The sequence below is a fragment of the Meles meles genome, chromosome 16 (assembly GCF_922984935.1).
Source record: "Meles meles chromosome 16, mMelMel3.1 paternal haplotype, whole genome shotgun sequence".
Lineage (NCBI taxonomy): Eukaryota > Metazoa > Chordata > Mammalia > Carnivora > Mustelidae > Meles > Meles meles.
The window spans coordinates 38,459,845-38,476,472 of NC_060081.1; the positions used below are offsets into that span (position 1 = coordinate 38,459,845).

Here is a 16,628-nt window from a genome sequence, read left to right on the forward strand (position 1 = left end):
ATAAGTCATTCAACGATTCTTCTGTTTAAGCAGCATGATTGAGCACCTACGATATAGCAGGCAGTCAAAGGGAGAAAGCTTATGTATTACAATGCTACCCTCTGCACCGAGACACTTACAAGGCCATTGCTAAAATTGAGAGTCATGACCTGTGCGGCAGACGACAAGAAGTCTAAGTCCCTCTGCAGAAGATCAGAAGAGCTTTACAAGGAAGGCGTCCTCTGAGTTGAGCCTGGAAGGGTAAGTAGACATGGACTGGGTTCCAGCCACAGAGTAAAACACAAGAAATGCCACGCAAAGTAAGGGGGGACGTGCTTTGGAGAAACCACAAATCTGTGTTGCTCATGAGTGCTAAGAACCCCAAGTATTCAGAGGAAGGGGACTTGAGGCTGGCCAGAACAGATCATCTTGTAGGCAATGCAAACACATTTAGGTTTGACCCTATGGGTCATGACAAGGCATCTCTGAATACTTCTGGATAGGAGACTGACAATGTGGAGGGCCACCGGGGGTGAGAAGAGGAGGTAATATATATGTGAGATGAATATGAAGGGTGTGGTATATACTCATGTGAAATCTAGGGGTATAAGGATTTGATACGTGGGGGCGGTAGGAAGAGGGAAAAGTGTCTAAGATCGCATTCAGGTTTCAGCTATAGGAAACGAGTGGAGGTGGTCCAATTCACCAAAACACGGCCTCTAGAAAACTAGCACGTGTAGCAGGAGAAACAAAAGAGCTCAATTTTGGACCATCAGAGTTTGTGGAGTGGGTCCCCAAAGCAGAGATGACCGCGAGAGAGACAGCAGTCTGGAGCTCAGACACACGGGCAGGCAGTGGAGACACAGAGCTGTTGGGGGTCTTTAGCATGGCCAGTGAATGACACGGATGCAGCCTGAGGCAGAGACCACAGGGCTCTTCTAGACAGGCACTGTCAGTACCATCCGCAGCAATGTTCTGGGACTAGCTCACACCATGTCCAATTCCCTCCCTAACCCAAGTTCTTTGGAATGTCTAAAACATGAAACAAAGAAAAGGCTGGAGAGAACAAATAGTATTTGACTCACATGGAAACTTATTCTTCCTTATTCTAAAGGCCAGAAGTGACAAAATCATTAAAACAGAACACGGCAGCAGGAATGGAAACTGAAACAAGAAGGCTTTACGAAAACAGGTTTTTTTCGGAGTTGCCCTAGATGGGCTGGTTGTTGGTGGAGGGGAACAGTCAGGTACCCAGTATCCTGGGCATCATCCATGGGAATCACCGCTTGAGACCATTCACTTTCTTTCTAGTTCTAAGCTCATCGAAGGCACCTGTGGAAAAAGGAGTGTATTTTCCTTGGCCTACAAATTCCAGAACAGCAGGGAATACTCCAGTTTCCCACCAGGCACTAGCTCCCAGGGTGGAGCAACATCCTGGCACTGCGGTTTACACAGGAAACCAAGCTCTGAATCCCATTAGGAGAAACAACCTAAGGCTCGGGTCTCCCCTTGTGGTTGCCTGAGTTTCTGTGTCTGTAAAGGTTTCCGAGCAAGGTTCAGGCTAGCTAGTGAGCAACAAATATGGCGTCGGGACCTGCCATAAGTCGCAACATCTCAGAGTGTGTTTGGCACGAGGAGGAAACTGAGGGCTGAGTGTGGATGGCTGAGAGCAGACTTCCTCTCTATCTGACACCACAGACACCAATCATTGGTTGTGGTGAAAAATCGCAATGGGGTACCTCAGGATGCTTTCCACACAGCACCCCAAGCCTTCAGGTAGAGTTGGCCCCACTCTAACTCTGTCAGTAAAGAAAGTGAGGCTCAAAGGCTAAACAACCTACCCCAAGGTCTCACTGTCGGCCAGGGTCAAAGCTGGGGTGGAACGTGGTTCTCCAGCACCATCCTGACAGCGGGCCAACTCTTACATCCTAATTCCAAGTTGGAAGGTGACTATGTTCTATATTTCCCCAGAGCTTCCGGACGATCAACAGGTCAGGCAAAAACTGGAATATCCAGACAAGAGCTCCGTTGTCTCAGTGAGTTAAAACCGGTAATACTGTTTTACAGCGAAGGTTAAAGCATTCTATTTCTCTGTGTCCATCTATTATATGGTCAGGTTTTTTGTTTGTGTGACCCAGTTCTGATTCCACGTCACCCATGCCTAACCCTTATGTGTGTGCCCTGTTTTCTGTTGCATCCCCCACTTCTAATTCCCCAGGCTAACAGACTCTTAAGAAGCCTAGGGCCTAGCAAGGCAAAAGTAGTTTCCCAATGCCACCCATGGGTCAGCCCAGAAATGGAATTTCTGACACCTTGGTCAGCCTACCTACCTGTTTAACCATTTGTCCCTGCTCTTCGGCTGCTCTAGTTTCATTAACTTGAAGAGGCTTTACTCTGACTAACAAAATTAAAGGGTTCTTCTAACTGCACAGACAGCAGTCCTAGTGCTCTTAGGTATCAAATGGAGGTAAGATCAAACTGTAACCTACGGCTTGATGCAGTCGAAAACTATCAGTCACCAATGTGAAATGCACATTGAAACCTCAAGACAATAACTGATATGATTGGGGCAGCTGGGTGGCTCAGTTGGTTGAGCATCTGCCTTCAGCTCAGGTCATGATCTCAAGGTCCTGGGATTGAGCCCCACATCGAGCTCCCTGCTTCATGGTGAGCCTGCTTCTCCCTCTCCCTCTGTGATGTCTCTCACTTTCACTCTCTCAAATAAATAAATAAAATCTTTAAAAAAATTGATATGATTAAGGTATGACTTTAGGAATGTATTCATAAGTCTGGCCTATGAAGAAAAATCCTTTAGTTCGAAACTTTCTGAAGTTAGACCCAAGTGGGTTTGATAAAAATATGTTTGAGATAAATGAATCTATTGCAACTTTTTTAAAACTACATTCATTTATTAAGACTCAGCCCATCCACAAACACTCTACGCATGTGCCACAGGCAAGGCGCCGTGACCAACTCTCACATCTGTTTCCTGAGGTCAGAAGTATTGCCTGAAAAGCTTCTTAACCGAATGGAACATTTGTCTTTTGTGATATCCAACTTGTCTGTATGTTAAATTGTAAAGATGAATCCAGGAGTACAATAAGCCATACAAACCCCCAAACTGATGCCCTATTACTTCCCCAAAGGAAGATGCTACAGCAACTTTCATCTTCCTCCAAAAGACGCAGCTGTTGGAGCGGATGTTGACCATGGGCACGGCACACAAGGTGCCTTGCTTGGCGGGTGACTAATCAATTTCCCAGAGGACTCTGTGGGGTAGAGAGCTCCAGAGGAAATAGATGGCAATGAATCACAGTGCTCAGGAGTGGAAAATACAATATGATTCACATTAAGTAAAAGAAAAGGTTGAGGGAGAAAAAAAAAACTAAAAATTAAAACCACATACACACACACACTCACACATCAGCAAATACCACACTGAGCATGTCAGCGTAACTTCTGCTTTTTCAAAGTCCAAAGAAGGAAAAAGAGGGCAGATTTTCAAAACAAAGCCTAATAAATCTACATTTTATCGAAGTATTTTATTGAAAAAATGAATTATTTTTAGTGAACATGGTATTTGTTGTAAGAAAAAAGGAGCCAATATATTGTTTTTCATTCAATCTCAAATAGTCATTTAGACACCTTCTGTAATTTTTGTTGAATACCATCAAATCTTAAGATGGTAACTTTTTCTTGAAGTACACTTTATCTTTGTAGATAAAATGTATGCCTCATTACTATAAGCATTCTCTGGAGTAACATTATTTAATTTTTCAGTAATGAGTTGCCTAGGAATGCAAAATTAGGGAGTGGAAGTTGGGCTCCCTAAGAAATTAATCAATAAGCAAGTAAAAAATAAACAAAACAAAAAACAAGCCTCTAAGATACTGGGATCAACCACTTTGAAATAATGGAAAATACTAGAAACAATGAGTAGAGTCATAGAGCTTATACTTCAAGTACAAGCCAATGAATAATCCATGTGGGCACAAATTTTGAGTTTCTTTGCCACTGCTTAAGTAGATAAAGATGAATGTGAATTGGTTAGTTACAAGAAAACATGACGAAGTTTACAAAACATAAAATGAAGTTCATATTTGGATAGGATTTTGTTTATTCCGGCACCAGAGATAGCCAAATGGATTTTGAAATCAGTATAGACCAGAAATCAAAGGACTTGATAGTGTGGAGCAGGAAAATTTGGGGTGGGCGACTGGGTGAGGGGGTTGTGTGACCACACTATTATTGAGTAAGGGACAGGAGAGGCTAGGTAGGGAAAGAGAGGCGGGGCTATGTGATCAGGCTCACAGAAATCACAGAAATGCAGAGGTGCATGGAAACTAGAGATAAGGGAACACAGCAGACCACCCTGCCCTAGGTGTCCAGGGTGTGTGTGTGTGTCTTTTTGTATGACAGTCACCTGCAACCAACAAAAATAACCAGACCCTAAAAAGAAGTAAGCCATTAAAATTGTTATCACTCATCCTTAATTGCGCCACCAGTAGAGAAGTCAAAAAGATTTAAATTCTCTGGTTAGCTTTCTATAAATGACCAACCCTAAAAGCCCTCAGGGGTAGTCGTGTTGGGACCCCTCTCACTCCTGAGAGCTTTTTCTGTATCCTTGCTTAATAAAACTATTGCTTTACTCACTTTCTTTGTCTATGAGATTCATTCTTTGACTGCGTGAGAGAAGAGCCTTGCTCTCCTGCTTCATTATCTCGAGCAGTTGCTATGATCTAAGTGGTGATGTTATGAAATGAAATGTCACCCCCTGAAAAGTGGCACCAATCAGTGAAAAGGCAGAGTTGGGCATGTGGGGCCCTGAGGTTTGGGAAGGGTGGAAGGGAAGAAAGGAGGAGCCAGCAATATGATCACCCCATATTCCATACCCACAGGCATCTGTTCCAGGGAGCTGGGCCTCCAGCAAACAGCCTGGGTAAAGCATTCGAATGCTTTATCGTTGTCTGAATTTTCCAACTTCGGGAGTTTTCTTGGGCCAAGCTAACTGACTGAAATCTCCACTTTATGTTTTATGGTCTGAAGTCCTAGACAGACGTTTACACTCCAATTGCCCGTAAAAACAAAACAAAACAATGTCAGAAACAGCAGTTTGAGCTCAGATGTTTTGGTTCCTGCATCTTTCATTAATGCTACCATTTTCTATTTTGACCTACTTGGCAAAATTTACAATTTACCAAGATTTGAAGGGATCGTTCATCATTTCCAATTACCCATCAGGAAGGCATTTTATAACCATGTCTGGTTTTCTGTAATTTATTTATCTTGTATTTCCAAATATCAAAATTCCCAACATGCAGAAACCACACTCCCAGATAATAAAGACTATGTGTTATTTTCCAGTTGACTTTTTTCAATATTTCCAGTCATAAAACGAGGATACAAGTAATCTGATTAACCATGCAGACATTCAAATCAAATGTTTTTCTGCAAATTTAGCATAACCGTTTTATTACAAAAGCAATCCAAGTTTGTTATAGGAAAATTCTAAAATAAATTCTAAAATAAGTAAATAAATAATTTAAATGATCAGTTCTATTAATCCTGTACAGTACATCCTTCCAGAATTTGTATGAACCCATCTGTCTCTACCTCCTTATTGTATTTCATTTCATTTTGTAATGTTTATTATAATCTGACATAGTGCATATTTACTTGCTTGATTATGTATTGTCTAATTCTCCCACTAGGGTGAGAATCTCCTGGGGAAGCACTTTGTCAGGCTGGTTCTGGCCTCACAAAGTGTCTGATGCATAGTAGGATCCCCTAAAGATTCAATCAATGAATGAAAGAATGAATAGTTGGTACTCATTAAGTATTGGAAAAATCAAAAGCCAGTGAGTACAAGCCAACCTGCTGAAAGTCAAAGATAAGGGAGGTAGGTGACCTAGAACATTTTTCTGTTCCATCTCATTGTTCTTTACTCCATCTGCTATTAGGTAACTGGCCCATTGATTTCTGTTTGAATTTAATAAATTTGCGGTTATATCTTTGTTTCACTTTCATTATGGGAGAAATCGTAGAAGTTGAAGATTTGGTGGGAAGTGGAAGAGAGGCAACTCTACAGACGCACCGGCTGTAATCAAGGTCAGTATGGAGCGGGTGGGAGGGGAGAGCCGTTGGGGAACATGCAAGCGCCTGTGCCCATGCGCGGACCAGCCCTGCTCACCGCTCCGTGGCCAGGCCCCGCACTATACTGGCTGGCAGACACATAGCCAAATGTCTCTTACCCATACTCAGGGCAGGGGGGTCGGGGGAGGGGGAGGCTGAGGAGCTGGGTAACTTCCTCAGGGACTGAAGAAAGAAAAGTAATAATAAGCCTTTTCATGTTTTTCCTTGCTCTAACATCTGGGCATTTTTAAACCATTAATTTCCCATTTACAGAAAAAAAAAAGTTGTCAAGGAAGTATGTCTTGATTTAATAAAGATCCGTCATGTCTTTACCAGACAACGACTCGTTCTGGAAGATTGAAAATCTGATCTCTCCCTTTCCTTTAAGTTTTTTTACTGAGGATAAAACGCCACGAAATAGGGGCACCTGGGTGGCTCAGTGGGTTAAGCCTCTGCCTTCGGCTCAGGTCATGATCTCAGGGTCCTCTGATGGAGCTCCGCATCGGGCTCTCTGCTCAGCAGGGAGCCTGCTTCCTCCTCTCTCTCTGCCTGCCTCTCTGCCTACCTGTGATCTCTCTCTCTGTAAAATAAATAAATAAAATCTTAAAAAAAAACACACACACCACGAAATAACTGCAGAGGGTACCATTCAGATGGGGCATGCGGGGGCACTGATGGGGGCTAGGGGTTTTTCTTTAACTTCTTATTTGGAAATAACGTTGATCTTACAGGAAAAATTACAATAGTCCAAAACCTTTTTAATCAATAACAAAAAAAAAAAGAAAAAGAGAGAGAGAGAGAGAAAAGATTTGAACAGGGGTGCCGGGGTGGCTCAGTGGGTTAAAGCCTCTGCCTTCCGCTCGGGTTGTGGTTTCAGGGTCCTGGGATTGAGCCCGGAATTGGGCTCTCTGCTCAGCGGGGAGCCTGCTTTCCCCTCCCTCTCTCTGCCTGCCTCTCTGCCTACTTGTGATCTCTGTCAAATAAATAAATAAATAAAATCTTTAAAGAAAAGAAAAGAAAAGATTTGAACAAATATTTCCCTCAAGAAGATTTGCAAATGGCAAAAAAGCACATGAACAGACATCGGACATCACTAGTCATTAGGAAACGCTAAACCGGAAATAAGATGCCACTAGGCTTGTATCAGAATGACTAACTTCAGAAAGACTCACAATACTACTTGTTGGTGAGGTTATGAAGAAACTGGACCCTTCATACAGTGTTGGGGGAATGCAATAAAATGGTAGTCTCTTTGAAAACAGTGTGGTGTTCCTTAAAAAGCTAAACATATACTTACCCTATGTCCCAGAAATTTTACTGGTTAAGTACCTACCCAAGAGAAATTAAAATATATATCCACATAAAGACTACGTCTGGATGTTCCTAAGCAGTATTATTAGGAAAAATAAAACTGAAACAAACCAAATTTCTATCAACTATAGGACAGATAATGAAATACTACTGCACAGCAAAAAGGGAACTACTGACATAAGCTGTGATGTAAATAATTTTAATAACATTATGCTGAGTGAAAGTCAGACATAAAAATCTACTTATTCTATGATTCCACTTACATGAAATTTCTAGAAAACTACATATTTACCCAAATACTCATACTTGTATCCTTAAAAATGGGTAAATTTTAGGACATGTAAGTTATAAACCAATAAAAGTGCCTGCCCCCCCCCAAAAAAAACCACCAAAAAACCCCCAAAAACCCCAGCATATTCTACATATTTTTCTGCACTATGCTTTTTTCCTACTCAAAACTATAACTTGAATAGAGTTCCATATCAGCTCATTAGCTCTCCCTTTTTTGTTCATGGTCATATAATGTTTCATTGTATGTCTGTGCCAAAATGTAACTAAATTAAATAGCCAAGCAAAGGAATACTCACCTATCCCCATTCAGTCCTAAAGGCCTTCGAGGTATTTAGCCTCTGCTGTGCTCCATTTCAAAAGCTACAAATTCCCTCCTTCCATTCTTGAAAATCTCTGGCATGCCCTGTAGCAGATGCTACTGGGGCCTCACTCATGTCCCCTCTGCACTTAACCATCCTCTTAACAAGTCTAGAGTTTCCATGGCAAGTACCAGCGGCACTCCTTCTGAAGACTCAGCAGCATACTTGACTCACCCACGGGTAGACCAGAAGACCAGGGAGTTACTGCCCCTTGAAATGGTCCTCACTGATGATGGATGGAAATCAGTGGATAAAATACCCCAGTGACCTCACTCCTTGGTGAAGCAACTCTGAGATGAGGTTGATCATCTCCCAGAACTCACCTGCAAGACAGAGACCCCCTTGCCCATAGTGGCAATCTGCCTAGGAAAATGACTGTTTTCTCCTCCTTGTTTCATTTACCCACTCCCCACTGTCCTTCCCACCAAGAAGTGACACTTAGTTACTGGCTCACACATCTGGTTCTGTCTCCTCCACTCTGGTGCATTTATAAAGACAGAAGCGAACCACTAAGCTCACAGGCATTTGGGTTTAGTATTAAGAGGGTATATGATTTGGATTTAGTATTAAGAGGGTATATGTGTTAATTAGAATGCTCTAAAGGGACAAAGTGAGGTGCCATGGTTAAGACGTTAGCATCATCAAGATCTGTATTCACTTGCTTGCTTGCTCGGCCGGTATATGGACACATAAATAACTTATGAGTGTTTGCAAAGACATTTAATTGTTCAAGGCTTAGGTTTTTTCCGCAGACCTTCTTTACAGGGCCAAGAACACGACAGTCAAGCCACCCTGAGCATATGCTTTATGACTTATAACTCACAAAAAGCATTCAACGGCAAGTCTTTTCCGTGCAAACTTGGAAAAAGTCCTGTAAATTTATGGCTGCAAATTCCAACCAACATAAAAGCTCTCCCTCTTCTCCTTCCAGCCAAATTGTCGTCACGCCAGATGAGAGAGCCAAGGTACTGAGAAAAGCAGAGAAATGAGATTTTTACAGGATTCCAGCCTTCTCCTAAAATGTAGGAAAATACACACACCCCTATAACTGACAATTTATTCATTCCACTTGCTGCTCTTATTTCACTCGGAGCCTGAGCAACTGGTAGGGGCAGATGCCAAGTCTCACCATCTGAGGCAGCTACCTAGACGGTGACCAGTCGTAACTGGGACAGAAGAGCTCAACACCTCCAGATACTTTGTGAGTCCATGATGAGCCGTCGCGGTACGAGATAAGGCAACGATCCCCAGCTGAGGTCTGAGACAGCAAAGAGGTTTCTGGAACCTGAGGGTGTGGAGCTTTCAATAACCATCTCCCATTTAATACTAAATTAGAATATCATTAAAGACTTGGGATTTTGCCCAAGTGATAATGAAGACTGGCACTGGTAAAACTTGTAAATTTCATGTTGTATTTGCATAGGTTAGCCCAGGCAAAGGAAGCACAGTAGAGTGCCTTATTGATTCTAAGCCAAGGTCAGCAGTAGAAACTTCCCCAGTGAAGGCCGAATGTACCTCTCTGCCTATTAACTTGGGTTTGGCCATGAGACTTCCTTTATGCAATAAGATAATACAGAAGTCTCCGTGAAGAGCCCTCTTGGGTTTCCACTTGTACCCCTGTGCCTCTGTCATGGTCATGAGAAGAGCCTGCTTTGGGTAGCAACTGCCCACCAGCCTGACTCGGAATGCACTCAGGTGAGCTGGTCCGAGCCTGTATCTCAGCCAAGAGAAGCCAAGCCTAGCTGTACCTATGCCAGAGGCAGAGACACCCAGGTGAGCTCAACCCAGATCAGTCAAACCCCAGCCAACCTTTAGTTGCATGAGCTAATAAGTAAATGCTCATTGTTAATTTTCCACTAAGTATGGGCGTAGTATGCTGCGTGGTGACAGCCAAGCCAGAGAACAAAGGGGACACACAGGAAGCCAAGAGGAACGATGCATAAAAGCTTTTCCTTGTTTCCTTTCCCAGGACAAATGGATGGCAACATACAGGATACAATGATGAAGTCTGCAATTGCTTTGAAAAGATCCCCGTGATTTCTCCAAGAATACCCCAGCTTCCATGTCCCTTGGTGGGACAGTTCCAAGATGTATCCTACAGACCCCCCGTGGGATTGAGTCTCAGGTACCCACTGTCGACGGCTCATAGTCACATCCTGATGGCCTCCCGCCTTCCCAACCCCACCCCCTCCTTCACTGAGTGTCCAATTGTGTCACTGCACACAAATTCTTGACACAAGCTAAGATACGGCCCATCTTTACAAATAAAAGCTAACATTCATCAAGCACTCAATTGTGCCAGATGCCATGCATCTGACTCCACCACTCTCTGTTTTCTCATCTGTAAAATGGGGACAGAGACACTGCCTCGCTACTTCTCAGGGCCACGTGAGGAAAGAATGGGTAATGGACCTAGAAGAGGCCTTGACATCACGAGCCATAAAGCCATGCTACCATTTCCAACAAGACTCACTTATCCTTATTGCTATCGGGCTTCTAAGCTGCATCTGCAGGTCGGAAAGAACCAGTAAAATTGAGGAAACTATAGAGGGGAAAAGAAGAATGATGAGAAAAGAGAGAAATTCTTCATGAAACCCCTTTAAAATTCTCAGCCAGTGGATGGCAGCACTAGCCTTTAACTAAACAGGCAGCGGCGAGAGCAACAGGAAAAACGAGCATTCTCCACTCTATTTCATAGGTGAGATCCAGCCGCACAGAAAGAGGAGAAGCCCGGGAACCAGAGAACATCCGAGGGGAGTCCAACGAAAGACATCAGTCAGGCTGTGCTCCTCTGTGTGCACGGTTAACTGAGGCATGAGAGGTATTTCTAGTGGAGCTGTTTCGGACAGGCCCAATAGTGGCCTGAGGATCCTGGTCTGGTGAGGCCTACGCTTCCACTATACCCTATCAGAGCACCCTCTGGGTACTGCGAAATACAACATTCAAACCCAGCCGCTGGGGCCTCAGGACTCAGTCAGGGAGAGGAGATGGATCACTCAGTTGGGATTGAAAAATGACCCATCCCTGCTTACCCAGGGGAAGCAGGGGGGTCTTCCTAAATGTAGGTGCTTACTTGCTGCTTGCCAGATTCTCCACAGGTCAAGTCATCCCACCAGCCCTACCCTTCCACTGCATGCTCCTCATTCCAAGATCCAAATAGAGGTCAGGGGAAGGGGAGGGAGTAAATCCCATGTGCTCTGATCACCCCTGCAAGAGGGCCGCCCTTTCTGTAGAACCCGCAGGCGACATCAGCGTGGCAGGATTCAGCCAAGTGCACCGTGGAAGCCGTCACATAGCTGGGCTTTGAACCCTATCTGTGCTAATGCCTAATTGTGACCGAGGGTAAGTTACTGGACCTCTTAGCACTCAGTTTCCCCATCTGTAAAGTGAGGATAATAATGATCCCACCCTTATAGGGCTGTTGAGAAAATGAAATGTGACCGTGAACTCAGTGGTAGTTTCACAAGGCCAAGTGTTTGTAGCTGAAGCCTTCCTGAGATCCCATGGAAACAAAGCCATTCGAGAGACAGACCATTTGACCCCTCCCCACCCTCTCTGCTGGCTCCCCCAAGTGAGGCATGAGAGATTCACACCTTCATCACCTGCCATCCCCTCCCACTGACAATGGGAGGAGAGAGAAAAAGAATCTTTCCTACCAATTACACCCCCTTTGCTCTGTCTCACCCCTCCCTCTCAATCCCCCTCTTACAGAGTGAGGCGGGAGGGGAAAGGAGAGAACGGCGGTGGCTCTTCTAGGCTATACCCATCTCAACTTCTTCTTGCTGTCCTCTCTCCTCAGCCCAGTGCCATTTTTCTCGTAAGTTACCAGCTACACACGTGGTTTCCTTTCATTCTCTATCGTAATGTTGTTAATTCCCTTTGTACCATACTGGCATTTCACGTGGTATTGTGGGTTGCAAAGACAACCACAGTTCTCCACTCTTCCTACACGCCTGCATTTTGCAAGGCGGCTTTGCAGTTCCCCCCTTCAAGGGCTGGAGTTGGTTTCTCTTCTCTTGAATCTGGATTGGCCTGTGACCTGCTTTGACCAAAAGAATCTGGCAGATGCAGCCCTGTGTCATTTCAAGCCCTAGCCTCGAGGAGCCTCGCGTGCTCACTCTCTTGGAGCCCTAACCCATGGGCAGATGAGAGACGCGCAGAACAGAGGTGAGCCATCCCAGGCGAGGCCGCCATCGCCAAACCGGCCACTAACTGAAAACACATGTGTCAGCCTAGCTGCACCAGCCAGACCAGCAGAGCCCAGCCCAGCCCATCAACCTGCACAATCCTTAACTAAATAAATGGCTATTATTTTAAGCTACTACGTTGTGGGGTTGGCTTTTTTTTTTAAGGTAGCAAAAGCTAACTGATGGATTGGGCGGGAACACTTAAACTTGCCTCTCATTTTGCATGCATTTATTTATCCTTCATAATAAAAAAAAATCCTCATAGTCTTGTCCTGCTGCCACCTCCTTTATTACAGGAGCCCTACACCTGCCAAGCGTAGGGTAAAATAGTGGACACTCTGGACAAGGTAGCGATGGGAGTTATTCACAGTTCTTGAGAAGCTGCAATGACACTCACAAAACTAAACACAAGATGAAAGACCCACGTGCCATCATTCCCACAAGTGAGGCTGCCCGGAATGAATGCAGAAGCTACGTGTCATATTTCAACATTCGCACCGAGATCAACTCTCCCATGTCGCACGTCTGAAAGTATTTTTCATTTGGGTAACAACGGGGTGAAACAGCATCTCGGAGCCCTGCCTGTTCCCACTATTGTTAACTGACCACTGATTTTCACTGAAGCTGTTTTTTTTTTTACAGAAGTCAAATGTGAAAATGCTTTATCTCACAGGAAAGACCGAGGAAGTGAAAAAAGAAACCTCTGACCTCAAAAGACAAATCTTTAGCAGCAAGATAAGACGTCGGTATTTATATCTGGAATTTTGCACTTCCTTACCCTATTGTCATCACTGTTAAGAAAATTCTCAGTGGATACTCTGAGGTATTTATTTCTCATGTCTTTATTCATTGTCTGCTGAGAGCCAGAACCTGCGCTAGAAGACGTGAGGTGAGGAGACAGGAGACAGGCCCCCCGCTGGCCTCAGGGAGCCTGAAGTCAAACAAGAAATAGCCATGTTGATGACACAGAAGTATCTGGTCACACAAATGACTATTATTTCACATGACAGGGAAAAGTATCTTCTGTGCCATGAGCAGATCCCAAGCTCTCTAAGCTCATGGAGGGAAGGTGGTTAGCTTCCTGAGAGAACTGTATGTCTAGGCCAGGACTGGCAGCATTGATCTGGGGTTCAAATTAATGAAACAGAATCACAACAGATTATGTAAAACCAGTTCTCCTATGTTATTGTCTTGTCGTCTTATGCCAGATGGGTTGGCTTTCTCTGAGAGCAGCGGTGTCTAAGAGGCAGCCCACACCGCAACTCTTGATCCAGAAGGAGCGGGCGTCTGGGCAGTGGCAGATCTCATAAGCTTGGGTAGACTAGCCCTGGGCTCAAATCCCAGCTCATTGTGTGGCCCTGGGTGAGTCACATCATCTCAATGGGCTCCTATTTCCTTACTCCTAAATGAGTGCAATGTCCTCTACCTTAAATGGTGTTGCAGTGGGTATAAGTGAGAGACCTTGAAACGAAGACAATGTTGGATGTTGGTGTTGTTCATGAATCTGCTGTGGGGGCAGGACTGAACATGAACAGTTCATCAGGGACAGCTTGTCTCCTCTCTGCCTGGCATCAATGGGGGCAGATCCAAGGCTGGTGGCTGGAGCCACCCAAATTCTCACTCACGTGTCTGTGTGGCCTTATATGGGACTGGCAGCTGGAAACCTGAAACATGGCCTTTACAAGGGGACTGGGCCAATGGTAGCTCGTCTCAAAAGACAAGTGTGCCTAAAGAATGAGAGAGAGCCAGAGAGAAGTCATGTCATCTTCGATGATCTGGCTCTGAGACCACTCTGTGTCCCTCCTGCCACCTCTCTATCACTGAGTTCTACCCAGACTCCAGGAGAGGGAAAATAGACTTCCCTGCCTGAGGGAACATGGCAAGGTTCTAAGCAATATTGTTGTGGCCACTTTTGGAAAATCAGATCTGCCAGTGGTGTCTACTGATATCCCTTTGATGCTATTTCCCTGTTATATGGAGACCTATGATGCTACGGGAAAAGAGAGAGAGAGAGAGAGAGAGAGAGAAAGGTGGGGATGGGAAGAAATGTACAAGAGAGAGAGAGAGCAAAGTAAGGCTTTTATGCTGGGATGGGGTCCCACCATTGCAACCCTCCTTCATGAGGAACCAGGTTCTTTGTGCTCCCTGATGGCCACATTTCTATAATGGGGATAGCAGCTGAGCCTCCTTCATGGTGGTGGTGTGGGAATTCAACAAATTAATCCATTAAAGTGCTTAGAGCCTCACCTGGCACATAGTCTGTACTCCATAAATGGGAGCTATGGTTTATGTTCTCCTCAACCGCCTTGGCGTTGGTTCGACCCTGCAGCCAATCCATCATACACTGATTCCCTCAGATACCTGGAAACAGGGATGCAGCTGCCCGTCAGAGAAGTCACACCCGTGTCAACATAACCAAGCTAGAGTGCACAGTCTCTCTGATGGCACAGAACAAACTGGAAATCGAGAAACATCCCCAGGTTGCCACACACCGGGTTTTATCCTTTCGATGTTACATACCCTTCACACCGGCATGTCCTGTCTCCCTCTTCAGTTCAGCCCCAGCCTCTCCAGGGTCCCAAAGGGCTTGCACATTTTATCTTTTCCAGTGGAAGTTCAGCAGTCCGGATCTCTTGCCTCCATCTACAACACACAGAATTAGCCATTTAGGGTTTTGGAAGCATTTTAAAAATATCATGTGCAACCACATAGAGGACGTGTCTCACTGGGCTCTGGAAGGATGCAGTGATGGCTGGGAGTGCAGCCAATGGCCTCCCCTTCCAGGTCTGGCCCTCATTCCTACCTCTGGACCAGTCAACCTGTAAAGACAGTCATTCTTTACCAGAACGTCCTCTAAATCCCTATGCTAATGCTCAGATTTCTGAAACTCCCCAAAAAGTCTTTCACTTAAAAAAAAAAAAAAAGGAGCCAATTAGTAACCAGGCTGTCTTTCTATCAATTAAGTGCCAATTTGTTTTCCATTATCCCCTTGCATCATATCAGCATCTACAAATTTATAGAATTTTGCAATCTTCCAGTCTAGAACTTTGGAGATAGGACCAATCTGAATATGAAATTCTGATTTATCCCCCTATTTCATTTTTTTGTATCAAAGCCCTAACCTTTCCAAAATTACCTAAGCACACAAATGCAGTCAAATCACTCATAAACAGAAATAAAACACAACTATTAGATCAAAGCTCAAATTCTTTTTTTTTTTTTTTAAGGTTTTATTTGAGAAAGAGAGATCACAAGTAGGCAGGGAGGCAGGCAGAGAGAGAGAGGGGGAAGCAGACTCCCTACTGAGCAGAGAGCCCGACGTGGGGCTCGATCCCAGAATCCTGGGATCATGACCCGAGCCGAAGGCAGAGGCTTAACCCACTGAGCCACCCAGGCGCCCGAGCTCAAATTCTTTTGACCACAACCACTAACACCTGGAGCCCACATCCTTGAAGTGAACACTGTTATAGATTCACTCTCTCTCTCCTTCTCTCTCCCCTACCCACACACATACACACGTGTTTCTTTTCCAAATAAATGTTCATTGTGTGTCATCCTACACCTTGTGTATTCCATGCTCGAGATGTCCTATCAAACTCCCTACATCAGTGTAAGAAAATCCTCTCATTTTATTTTTGCTGCTCTTCGGTAATACTTCATGGTTTCAGCTCCTCCATCAGGCTGTGTAACTGGACTGACTCCCTCTCCAGCACATCACATCACTTGCGTCCTTTCATTCTGTGGATTCCAGTTTGGCCTCTGGCCTGGAACAGCCTCCCCGACCCTCTCCTAATTCTCGAGAAGATTCAGTTCTCAGACCTGGGGGCAACGCATTTGATCTTGAATCCCAGCTGCGTCTCAGGCAAATCACTTAACTTGGGTTCCTTCTGTGTGAAATGGGGTGACCATAACAGCACCTACCTCAAAGGAGGTTTAGGGATCAAGTAAAGTAATCCATGGAAAACACTGGCCCATTCCTAGTTACTCAGTGAACACAGCTCAGTAAATGTTCACTGCCACCATCACCAATATCAGTGGCAACCATCATTATTATCATCATCACCTTTTTTACGTAACAATTTAAATCCCACTTTCCTTTTTTTTTTTTTAAAGATGTATTCATGGGGCACCTGGGTGGCTCAGATGGTTAAGCATCTGCCTGCGGCTCAGGTCATGATCCCAGGGTCCTGGGATCGAGTCCCATGTTGGGCTCTCTGCTCAGCAGGGAGTCTGCTTCTCCTTCTCCCTCTGCCTGCTGCTCCCCTTCCTGTGCTCTCTCTGTGTCAAATAAATAAAATCTTAAAAACAAAAAAGAAAAAGATGTATTCTTTTATTTTAGAGAGAGTGCGCTCGTGAGTGTGCAAGTAGA

General features: G+C 44.6%; 1 protein-coding gene across 3 annotated transcripts in view; it reads right to left on the bottom strand.

Annotated features, from left to right (window-relative positions):
- The window catches only part of RIN2 (Ras and Rab interactor 2), a 222,561-nt gene that overhangs the window by 164,841 nt on the left and 41,092 nt on the right, over positions 1 to 16,628 (bottom strand). For all 3 annotated transcript variants that reach the window (XM_045981053.1, XM_045981050.1, XM_045981051.1), the window contains exon 2: positions 14,780 to 14,902. The gene's annotated coding sequence lies outside the window, so the exon portion shown is untranslated. The remainder of the gene's footprint in view (positions 1 to 14,779; positions 14,903 to 16,628) is intronic.